Genomic DNA, 12731 nt, shown 5'->3' with positions numbered 1-12731 from the left:
AAAAAATAATTTAACAAAAAAAAATCTTTTTTGTCTTCTTAGTTTTGAAATCTCTTTGTGCACTTCTAATGTGTGAGTGATAATGAGCCGCTCTGAGCGAGGTCACTGTCACACACTGATTCTAGTTTACTTTGTGTTTCCAAAATCCATACCTGCCTACACCTTGTCACAAAAAGCCAGCGGATCTTTAATTGGCATAAAATGGCGGAAAGTTACATCATAGTGCTGCCTGAAAAGGCAGAGCTTCCAGCTTCTCCCTGAGCCCCAAAATGATAATTAATTTTGTAACTATTTTTCTCCCCCCCCGAACCCTACATCAATGATGCACCCTACATCAAGTGATTATGGGTCTTCCAGCATCACATCAACTCTGCCCACTCAGCCCTACATATGCCTCCTGCCCCTCAGCACACCTCTGTTCTTTCTTCACCTCCCAGGATTGGATGCTGACAAAATCCAGGGGCTCTTCAGATCTGGGGCAGAGGCAAGTTGTAGCAGGGATCCTCTTCACCCCTTTTCCAGGCCTGGTGATAATGGAGGAGAAGGGAGCAGAGAAGAGTCAACTCTTTCATGAAAGGGGATACCTTTTTCTAAGAAGGTAGAGGGGTGGGGAAGCCAGCCAATCAGAGGTGCTTTTCTCCTTGACAGGTCTGGAAATTGCATGAAGGCTGTAGCTGTTTACATCATTTGGCCCTGCAGCAGGGCCAAAATTGTGTTACTCAATAGAAAAATCACAAGAGTTGGCAGCATTGCCATTATACGGTGGCTCAGGGTGACTGGGTGATCCCCTTTTTTGTTTGTTTGATTTTTGGTGGTTATTTGTTGTTTGGGGTTTTTTGTATGGCCAGTTTTGATTTGTCAGTTCAGTCACATGATGGGATTCTTTTCAGAATGGAAAATCCAGTACCTGTGAACATTAAGCTGCTTTTTCTAGGCGCCTAACTTTAAGTTTGAAAATGTTGGTTTCAGTTCACAGAACCAGTACAGTAGGAGACCCTGACCTTCACAGTTTTAGAAAGGCAGTCTGTTCTGGAACAATTTTTCCACAGTGTTTGAGACAATCACTTTCATCATTAGCCATGACAATATGCCTTCTTCCCATCATCTTTCCTTAAGTGCAATATTTATTGTAGACAACACAAAGAAAATATTCCTCCCCATTTTCATGTAAGTTGTCCTTTGTCAATCATAAGATATCCTGTGGCAGGAAGGCAATGTAATATCTTGTTTCAAACACACATCTGTTTTGTGGATCTACACTAGATCTGCATTTTCTACACAGTGCCAAAGAGTATCTGGAGTGCTATTTGTCTTTTGTATCATAGCATACAGGTATGCTCTTCCTTTTTGGAGGGAAGGCAGTTTAAGTCTTAAAGGAAGCCCAGATAGTGTAGATCCAGTGCTGAGTTAGTTATATCCCCAGATATTTTGCCTTCCAGAACTCTTTTATCATCATCATCATCATCATCATCATCATCATCATCTGTTACTGCTGCCCTCAGTAGAACTGTTGGAGTGAGGTGTATTCCAGTTGTCTGACCACAATACTAGCAGCTAAGATTTCACTCCTGGATTCTAATCTGACTTGAGACCCTAACTTCTCCTGTGACCAGCCTTGTGTAATTTACTTGTCCTCATCATATCAGTTTCACCATTTGTAAAGTGGGAATAACTTATATAAATAAAGGGCAAGTTATGGCCTGGCCCTTGTGTGTAAGGGCTCGGTGGAAGTGAGAGAACAAGAAATTCCCCTCCCTACAGACCCCCTCTATGGTATTCAGTGATCACTCAAAGCCAATGAGTCTGTTTCATTCTGTGTATGAGTTCACATCCAGAGTGACTCTCTTCCTGATTTTCTGGTGTTGCAGGTTTACGTGAGTTCAGCACAGAGATCCAGGAAAGTCACCTTCTACTTTTCTGGAACAATCTTGGGGTTCATTAAATAACTAACCAGTGAATGACACAGGAATAAAACTTTAATAAAACAAACTGGAGAGCATCGCTGGTGAATGGCTGCACACAGCCACGTGGATGTTCCCAACCCTCACCTCCAGAGCACATCTCCAAATTCCCACACTCACAATATAATCCCTCATGAGGGAGCATCTCCAAATCACAATCTTTTATGAACATATCTCTACACTTCCAAAATTTTGTATTCACTGCTGGACATCCCAGGTCTCCAGAACTATCCAGAACCACCACTCTGTACTCATTGCTCTGCCCCAAAGCAGCACTCCACATAGTGTAGCTGATCATAGAATAGATCATAGAATAATGTAGCTAGATTTCGTCACACCACACAGATTTGATCTCTACATCCTCCTTCCTTCCCCTGTGTCTCTTCTGAAACATCTGCTAAAACTTCCATTGCCTCCTGGCTGCCTCCATAGTTGCCATTCTCAGTGTTGCCACCTCTGGCGACTTTTTTCGTGAGTGATGAGATTTTGGCTGGGCTGGAGCCAGTCGCGTGATGGTGTGAGAAGTTCCAGCCTTCTAGTGAGTTTGAGCCTTCTGGCTGGCTGTCAGTCCCACTTGGCCACCTCCTGGGAGAAAATAACCAATCAGACCTGCTGCAAGCAGAGCTCTTTCCCCACAATGTGAAGCTAGTCTCACAGGAAGAGAGTCAGGAGCTAAAAAGTTGGCTCAGGGCAGCTCTGCTCCCCCTCTCTCCTCCCCTCCTGTGAGTAACTGGGTAGGACAGTTCTCTACTTCTGCCCCCTCCAGCACCAGGGCTGGTGTTAGGGGGTAGCAAAAAGGGCAATTGCTCAAACTGCTACACCACAGGGGGCCCCACATGGCAGGGCTCAGGCTTCAGCTTCATCCCCTCACGATGGGTCTCAGGCTTCAGCTTTAGCACTAAGTGATGGGACTTGGGCTTCATCTTCAGCCCTGTGCGATGGGGTTTGGGCTTGGGCTCCAGAAACATTGCAGAAATCCAATGTGTGAGTAGTATAAGGAAGGAGGGGTCAAGGCCACTCCTTAGTTTCTGCCTTGGGCCTGAGTGAGTCTAATGCTGGTCCTGTCCAGCACACAGACTGGGAAGAGCAGGTGGTGAAGAGTGCCTGGGGCTGTCCCCCAGCCTGGAAGGGACCCTGCTGGAGCCCCCTCCAGACCTGGGAGAGGGGGGTGAAGAACCCCAGGAGGAATAGAGGTGAGGCTGGGGGAGAGTTGAACTGAGGGGTTGGGGGGCAGGATTGTGGGCAGGGGACGGGATGATGTGGGGATAAGAGGCACTACAGCAAGGGCCAAAAATCACCTTACCTAATACATTTTGGAGAGGAGGCAACACTACAGAGGCTGGGCAGGGAGAATTCAAACATCAAAAGACAGATCAAAAACCACAATATAGTCTTTAAAAAAATCTCATGATTTTTTGGGCAAATCTAATTATTTTTTATCCCTTGAGGCAGGCAATACTGAATGCTAGGGGCTCTCAAATAGCCCAGGGTCTGCTTTTCTGACTCAGTAATTGACCGGATCACAGAATGCCCCTTGGCCTTCTCCACGCTAAGACTGATCAGTTTGGAAATGTTGCTGAAACTATGTAAATTCTGGCGTACAGCAGGCAAAATTATTCTCCTTCCTGCTGGGACATCAATGACACCATCTGGTATGAAAAGTTCCCATAATGCAGCTGGCCTGGACATAATTCCAGAAACCCTAGGATACCTAACCATACGGAAGTTGATGCAGCACAATCCAACATGGGCACATGGCACAAATGTGAGGTAGTTTATACTGATACAATTACAACAGTGTGAACACACAGAGTAAGTAAGATACACCAGTTTAATTACATCTATGCATATTAAGCTAATGGAACTTTGTAATACAGACGATCCTTCAGTATTGCTGGACATAGCAAAGAATGGCTGGACTCCCCTCCCTTTCCTTGCTTTTTTGCTATCGGGTAGAAGTTAGGGAGATAGACGGATGGATCCCTGTGGCTGAAAATTGGGGTTGAAGTCCCACTGGTCCCCTGTCCCAATAATTATGGCTGTGACTACTGGCACAGTGAAAGAAACTTCCGCTGTGTTGATGGGATGCAAATGCACAATATACTCTCCTTGGGAAAAAAAGGTGCATTGTTAGCTTCTTTCGCAGTATAATTTGATTCTCTGTGAAAGGAATCAGGTGAATATTTTGAATGGAGCCTCAGAATTTGGGACTCAGAACTTGGCATGCCAAGGAGTGTGTAAAGATCAGCTCACATATCAGTCCTGTCTCCATTCATGCGGAGTGAATTGGTCAGTGCTTGGCTTCTTCTGATGGAGATGAGAAAGCTAACTGCCAGCCATGAGTGAGCTCAGAATAAAGATTTGGTGGCTGTTTGGAGTGGTCAGTCCTTCTCCTATCCATTTGGACACAGAGAGTCATCTTTGAAGGGCTGGTAAATCTGGGGCACATTTAATCTTAATCTGGATCATCCTAGGAAACTGATCATCCTAGGAACTCTGATCATCCTAGGAAACTAATACCAACTCTCAGTACTAGGTTCAAGGTCCTGCAATGAGCATGAGTAATATGGGTCTTAGAAAGCCCTCATCTATTGGCTTTGAATTTGGTGGAGAGGCAGACACCAGAAGCCTCCATGGTACCAGGTATTAGGACAGCAAGGTACAAATACTAGCAGGTGGGGAGTTCACCAGCTGTAACACGGTTGTACATTTTTACTTTTAAGGTTTTTTAAAAATAACTAAACTGGCTCTTGCCCAATTAGTTGTTGCTGGTTTCCCAGGGTAACATGCAATGATTATAGTCCCTGGAGTGCCTTTCATGTGTATGGGTGCTGATTCAAGGAAGCCATCTGGGGAAACTTGGTTGAAATAAGGGAGTCAGTTAGGGAATGTTTCCTTCCAAAGTGTCAAAGTTGGTTTACAGCATGAATTTCAAATTCAAGTGACGTATTTTCACATTAGTTCACGCTGATTAGTTACATAAATTGTGCAATCAGGGAACAGAAACAACACTACAGGATTCAGGTAACTGACACACAGGAACTGAAAATTTGACAATCAGATATGAGTTCCAGATTTGCTTTTAGTGAATTCTCAGGCATTTGAGTTAAAAATGTGCTTTGGAAAGTATTTGTTTCAGTAAAAGTGCAGTGTTTAAACACAGAAGGTTAAAGAGCTGTGAACAGGGTCAAATCGAAATTTACTGTTGAATTCAAATGAATATTTGGAGAAAAAATTTGAATGTTCACTCAGTTTTGAAATAAAGCAGACGCGTCTCAGATCTCTCTGTTTCCGTTATGCTGGGTACTGATCAAGCTGACTCCTGAATTATTTCCTGATAAGATCATTTAACTTCAAATCTTGATACTATACAGGTCACATTGTTCTGGTGATATTCAGAGGGGAATTGTCACTTTCAGACAACTATCAGTCACTCTTCTAGCTATATTTGATTTATAGGCTCAGAAAAGTGTGATGGCAGTTATTAACTGCTCTCAAGAAATCTACTTACAAGATGGATTTATTCCTTGATTAATGATGGAGCTTATCCAAGTATTAATTCAAATTTTTTGTATCACAAACTTGATGTTAATATCATTCTTGTTCTATCCACCCTTAAAATTACTATGATTACTCTAATTGTTAAAAAGCTATTATTTGATTCTGATTTCCAGAGAAATTATCAGCCAGTAGCACATCTGCCATTTCTTACTGCATTTTGGAATGTATTGTTGCGTCTCAATTAACAAAAGATCTACCAACTGAAGCATTGCTACATGAATTCGAGTAAGGCTTTCAGACACAACATAAATTCTGTCCTGATTGATTATTACTCTTGCTATGTGCTGTATAATTGGTTGGATTGCTTGCATTGCAGAATTGTTCTCCAAACCCAATACTTGAGAGTCTGATATTTTATGAAATAATCTGAATATGCAGCAGTGCGACATCCATGTAGAGGTTTTCACTGTCTGCATACGCGTCATGACACTATTTTTATTCTTTCTGATTTGCAGTCTCTGTTCTTGTTAACTCTTACTCGTTTGTTGTGTCACAGGCTACAGGGATTAATCAGAATTATAGTTTGTAATCTCATCTTCAAAATGATGCTACTCAGTTACTACTCACATAATGGGATAATCATCTCTGCATTTCTAGCTTCTCTGTTAGTGAAGAAATTAAGACAGCAAATATCTCAGCCGTTAATGCTGGGTGCATCATTGATTTCCCCTTTATAACTGCTACTCTTCTGATATTAAGTTGCAGAATTTTATGCAGAATGATCAATAGCTCAAGCATACGTCAAGATTTTGAGCATCCTTATATGTGGACCTTAAAGGTCTGTAGGTATTTCCGTATTAAAATCACCCCTGTGAATTGCTTATTACTCAACTGCCAAAACTCACCTTGTATTGAAATGACAATAGTTTAATCAATGAATTTTGTTTTCTTAACACATTGTGAAGCTTGATGTGTGCATGCTTTCAAGGTGATACTCTTTTGGTCTTCTCTGAAGGTTATTTTCAGACAAAATATCTGCTCCAAAGCACCTGTATGCTTTTCTTGGACTCCTTCTCAGCCTTCGGGTTTAGGGACTATCTATCTAGTTGAAAGGATCCCAGCCAGACATTCCAAACCCGTGAAAAAAATGCAGAAATTGGGCTTGTTTTTGGCTTAATTGGCTTGTGAGTAGCTTGTTGGCTAGTTTTTGGCTTGTAGCTTGTTGCTTGTTTGGGTTGTAGCTTGTTGCTTGTTGTAGCTTATTGCTTCTTTTTTTCGATCGGCTCCCTTCAAGCAGGGGCAAGGGGCAAACAGGGGTAAAGGGGGGAGAGAGTCAGGGGTGCACAGCAGGCCCACCACAGTCCGAGACTGCAGGCTGAGGGGATCTAGTCACATAGAGTGTTGGGATTCTTAGGGATTGGCTTGTTTTGGCCTTGTTTTGAAATGGGATTAGCTTGATTTTTGGTTTATTGTGAAAGTCTGGGTGATTATTTACCACGTGAAAATTGGCAACTGTGATCTCAGCTACAAGACTGTATATAAATAACAACCCCTACAACTATAACACATGGAAGCATATTAATGTGGTTATAACTGCTTGATTAACTGAGAGGTGACGGCTTCATTTACCACTACCCTAGTTCTCCATCATAGAAGGATTCCCATAATTCTCCTGGGGCAATAGAATACCCTCTCTACAACTTTATGGTATGGATACCTTATTGAAATGGTGCCTAGACCCTTTATATTTTGTAGGGTGTTTGGCTCAGCACAATTATATTGTTTTAGACTTCGATTTTTATTGTGTAATTGTAAGTAATTAATTCCATTGTAATGTATTATTCTTATTAAGCCTGCTCTGAATGTATATACAACATTACAATCTCTTTATAGTACAGAAATATATACTATATTAAATGTTTCTTGGGCCTCAATATTTCAAGGACTGGCCAATTTGGATTAGCAAGGAGTGGAATGGTTGTTTTGTACAGCTACCTCCTTTTGTTGTAATGGAGACTTTCCTGAGGAATTGGAGTCAGATATGGGAAAGCACTCAAACCACTTGTCCATTCAGTTAATGTCGGGAGAAATTTACTTAGCAGCACAGTGGGATTTTTATATCCATGGTTCTTATGTGTCAACTGAGTAGTTACAGGACACTTACACAGGGGAACTGAGCAGCCCTGTGTATGCAGAATTGAAGTCCCTGCCAACTCCACAGAAATCAGCATAGAGGACAGGTGCAGGGGAAGGCAGGGAGAGAGAGAAGTCTGACCAATACCTCTTCAATCTCAAAGACCTGCAGGATGCACAGGGGCTGTGTCCCCTAATATAGCCAAAGTGGCCCCTATTCCATGCTCTAGCCACAGGTTGTGAAGCCAGTTCCATCCCTCCCAACCTCTATATATTTGTTCCCCAGCAAGGTTTGTTTTACTGTGGATTTGTGCAGGGCAATGTGCTCTATATTAATGCTTTAATTACTTCTTAGAGTTCTTTGTACTTACTTTTTTTGACTTTATGGTTATTTAGATACTGTGAAGACATGGATGTACATCTCCAATATCCAGCATCATTCCTCAGTTTCCCTACCAATAACAGCCTCCAGGGTTGGTCGGCTGCACTGGTGTTTTTCACCCTGCTGTCAAAGGACAAGTCCTCACTTTCAAGGGATAAACAAAGACTCTTAAATAAAATAAGTACTTTCACTCACTGGCTGCTGGAGTTCCAAACAGTCCCTTCATCCTTCGGCTACAGGGGTCTCCTCTCATTACCTCCAGGTGGCATAGCTGAAGTGTAGGGAAGCTCAATCTTTATCTCTGTCCCAGGCCCTAACTGCACACCTTGTTCACAGGAGTAGCCATCTGCTCCTGCCTCAATATACTGATCCTTTCTTCACTCCAAGGCTATGTCCTACCCTAGCTCTTCCACAAGCCCAGACCCTAAGAAAAATCTTCCACAACTCCTTATTACCTTCACACCCAGGAACCAACCAGCTACTCTTTCACCTTGAGGAAAAGCTGCCTTTTCTATATCCCAGCAGGCCTGGCTTTCAATCACATGCTCTTACTAAGCTAGATGTTCCCTCTCAGGATTACAAACACTTTGAAGGCCAAGCCTTAAAGAGGCCAATACCTCATAACAGTAGCATGGGCCAGGCCATCCCCTTAAAGGGATCTGACAGTTGAAAACAAATCACTAAAAATCATGTTATTACATCAAAACAAAAATTCTACAGAAATTACTGAAAGCTCCAAAGTTTGTTGTAGGGTTTGCAGTTCTGTCTAGGGACCAGACTTGAAGTTCCCAGAAACAAATGTGTTTTGACCAAAGGCATATATTTGCTGAACTTTTATGTTGACTGAGGCTAACCACAGTACTGCCCTACAAAGAGACATCGGAGAATTAGTACTTCATGTCTCTTGATAAGAATAAACTTCATGGGCCTGATCCAGTGGCGCCAATTAGTAGGTGTTTGAGGGGAGCAGTCAATGTTCCCTCGGTCCCACAGGTTTTTGTACTTGCTCAAAGTTCTAGAGGCCACAGAGCGGCTGGGGGTGGGGTGGGAGGGGAGGAGGAGGTTAGGGGGTCAGGGTCTGACTACTTTTAAGTGGTGGTTCTGTATTAAATCAGTACAGCTGCTGCCAGAACAGTCTGGAGTGTCATTCCAGCTGCGTGGTCCCAATGCCACCAAAATATGACCCAGTCACCCCTCCGTACAGACAGAGAGTGGCCAGGCCAAAAATCAGTGAGTGATGTTGTGACCTGGTGCGGAGGGAAGTCTGTTCCTGTACATTACAGTGCAGGGCAGTCTGCTGAGAACTTGACTCCATGTTAGAGTGATCATATGTCCTGTTTTGGCGAGGACACTCCCCTTTTTAAACCCTGCCCTGGAGGGCCCAATTTTGGGGAAAAAACTGATCATCAGTTGGCAAGCGCAAATGGGACACAGGCCCAGTTTTGCCAAAAAAGTGGGCATACCCCCTAGTGGGGAAAGAAGGGAGACTTCCCAGCAGAGGAAGACCTGGAATCCCTGCAAGAGGTGTCAGTGGGTGGACAGGCAGAGACAGAGATGGGGTCTCTACTGGGGCAAGAGCAGGATGGGGACCAGAATTTTCTCCCCTTCACTCCCAACCTGCTCCACCCCCCCCCAATATCTGAATTGGCACCACTGTCTTGATCTCAGTCACTCCATTCTCATGCTGGTGTAATTCAGTTGTCTTTAGTGGAATTAATCCATCTGTACAGTTGTAACTGTGCTCAGAATCAGCCCCATATCTTCTTTTTGCATTGTTCTTGGGTCCAGCTATTGAAAATATGATTACAACAAGGGTTCATGAACTTTTTCTCAATCCTAATGCACTCAGGTGGCCTGGTTTCTGAAGTTAGACTTGAATCTTTATGGCTTTTTGTTTCTCATCAAGGCACCTGTGGAAAGAAAAGGAACAGCATAGGGCCAAGAGAAAAACGCTCATTAAAAAAAAGCAGGGTGAAACTGGCGCAGAGAGCTAGCAAAGTGAAAAACAAGTAGAGACTGTGTAATAGGAGCAGAGATGGGGAGGAGGAAGAGAAGAGAATGTAATGAAATAATAATGGGCCACATTCTCAGTTGCATCCAATAAGCACTGGGCACAGCTGAGATGTGGGAGACACAAAGGCTCATTTATGGATCCTGGTTTATCTGCTAAACCAGTCCAGAACATAGTCTAGTGTAGCCTCAGGGATCACTGGAGAACAGCAATGCTCTGACCACACCCTCTTTCTCCCAGCCATACTCCCTATTCTGAAGTTGTGGTGAGACAGAATAGCACAGGAGGTGTTTCACAGTGGCCCAAAACTGCCCAAGGATGCCCCATGCCAGGGGACTCCTCAGATGGCCTGGATATCAGCCTCTTGTACCAGCAGAGTGGCTCAAAGAGGTCATAACATGGTGGAAAATCTGGTTATATAATCCATATATACACACAAACATATACTCACACAAACTATGTCAAAATGCAAAATGGAACTGAGTTTAAGAGTATGTATCATAAATTAGACTAAAATGAATCACAGGGATGTTGCAATTAGCTCCGAACAAAGCATTATAAAACTCAGGCAATTCTGAGTTAAAGTCACACTTAAAAGAAATCCAGACAAGTTGAAATATAGGAAAGTACTGTTAAGGCACCTAAACAAACTTAACTCTGGCCTCTGGTGATTCCATGCAATAACCATGTGATTATGATTAAGGCATTTGAGTGTTTGTAGTCCTATCTACTGATTTTTAAAGACACATTAGGTTTTATTTTCTGTCATGGTGTCAGTACAGGCCAAACTTGGCAGATCCTCAGGAATCCACGTGGAGAAGCCTTAGCAGAACCAGAAGAGGTGTCTGAGCTTTGCTTCTTTGCAGAAGGGGAGAGATTTCCTGCATGCAGTGATGCAGTAGGCACGATTTGGATGTTTGCCTTGTGAAGAGAAATATATATAAAAGTTAGGGGCTTCTTTTTCCAAGGAAAAACTTCACTCATGCTCTTGGAAAGATATTTTTTTATCCCTGAAAACTGTAAACTTGTTATTATTGTATTTATCAGCTAAATTGCTTTGCATAAATTAGGTATTGCATAGTACTTAGAAATCAATGTTTGCATAAACTGGGGAAGGTCAACTGAAAATGAATTTTATTTACATGGCTTAAAAATGACTAAATGTAAATAGTGCCAATAACAGGTTTTCACTTTCAGGTCTAATTCTTTTAATATACAGCTAAGTTATAATTATTGAAAGAAATTTTACTTATAGGATGTCAGATGATGTCCAATATGTGATTATTGGATACACCATTTCATTATGCCTGGGAAGTTTTACTTGGTGCAAAAAGAAAAGAGCAATTGACAGTATTTATTTATAAGTGCATACATGACCTCAGTTCTAGCTATTTATGTCATACACTGGCATTTCATCTGTGTACTCCACAGAAGTAGATCTGCTGTAAAAAGATGACCTCTGTCTTATTTATGGGCAGAACAGAAGAGGCTCAGTCAAAATGCTGAGATTCTCTCTCGCTTCCTCTCGTTTGTACCAACCTCATTAATGCATTTCAGCTGGAAAATATTAAGGTTGTCAATATGCAGGTTTTGAATATTGTATTACTGTCACATCTGGTGTAATTTGGAGTTTGTACCTGTGATAGTTGTCACTTCCAAGAGAGCCTCTTACATCACATGCACTGCCTCAGACACTCCATACAAGCATACATGTCAGCAGCTGCCTAATTTTCAGGAGCATTTGTGGCTTCACATCAAATGAAAATTGTCTGTATCAAGAATCTGGTGTCCTCTCTAATTATAGGAGAGGATTTTAAAATCAGAAAATTATATGTTTTCATATACTGGATGGATTTTGTTTTTTTGAAATTCAGTTAAAGTATGGACTTTTCTCAGATCTTTAAATTTGATTTTAGTTGTGAACTTCACCTCTGGTGGTCCCAATATAATATTATGCACCCACACCCCCGTATTAAAATAACATGATTAATTTTGAAAAGTCAAGCACTCAGAAGTTAGGAAATGCCAGAATAAAGGTTGCCCATGCAATCTTAATTTGCCCTCTTGTGTATATGCATAATGATGCAGTTTTTAATTACATGACTACATATTTTTTTCCAAAGGACCCTTGCCTCATTGAATACACAGAGTTGAGCTGCTATGGGGATGAATCAGAGTTGTATAGTGAAAGAGGCCATTGCCTAGAGGACCCCTGGCCTCATCTGTTACAGATGTTGGAAGTGTGTAGTGAAGGAGGCAGGGGATTGTAGGAACAGAAAGGTGGTCTCATTGTTAAGGCAATTGAATGCTGACCTGGAAAACTGGTTTCTACCCAAGCCCATGCCACAGCGTTCCATATGATTCTAGGGAAGTAACTCAAACCAACTTTGGACATGTGGTCACTAATTGTGTATTCCTCACCTTCCGGGTGCCTGACTTGAGATCCTGAGGTCTGTTTTGCAGAATTACTAAGTATTCGCTGTTGCAGCTGAAGTCAATGTGAGCGGTGCTTTGAACATTTAATGTGTTATATAACACTAATTACTCTAAAAAATCAGGTCCAAGGTGTCATAAATTGGGCCCCCTAAACTAGTGGATAATAGAGGATACAGGTTTTCTGTGCTTCAGTTCTCCATCTGTAAAATGGAGATAATATCATAGCATTGTGAAAATTAACTAACTGATGTTTGTGAAGCTCTCAGCTAAGGTAGTGGTGAGCACCATAAAAAATCCAAAGAGGAAA

The sequence above is a fragment of the Lepidochelys kempii genome, chromosome 1, assembly GCF_965140285.1.
Source record: "Lepidochelys kempii isolate rLepKem1 chromosome 1, rLepKem1.hap1, whole genome shotgun sequence".
NCBI classification, from domain to species: Eukaryota; Metazoa; Chordata; order Testudines; family Cheloniidae; genus Lepidochelys; species Lepidochelys kempii.
This window is presented reverse-complemented; position numbering follows the sequence as displayed.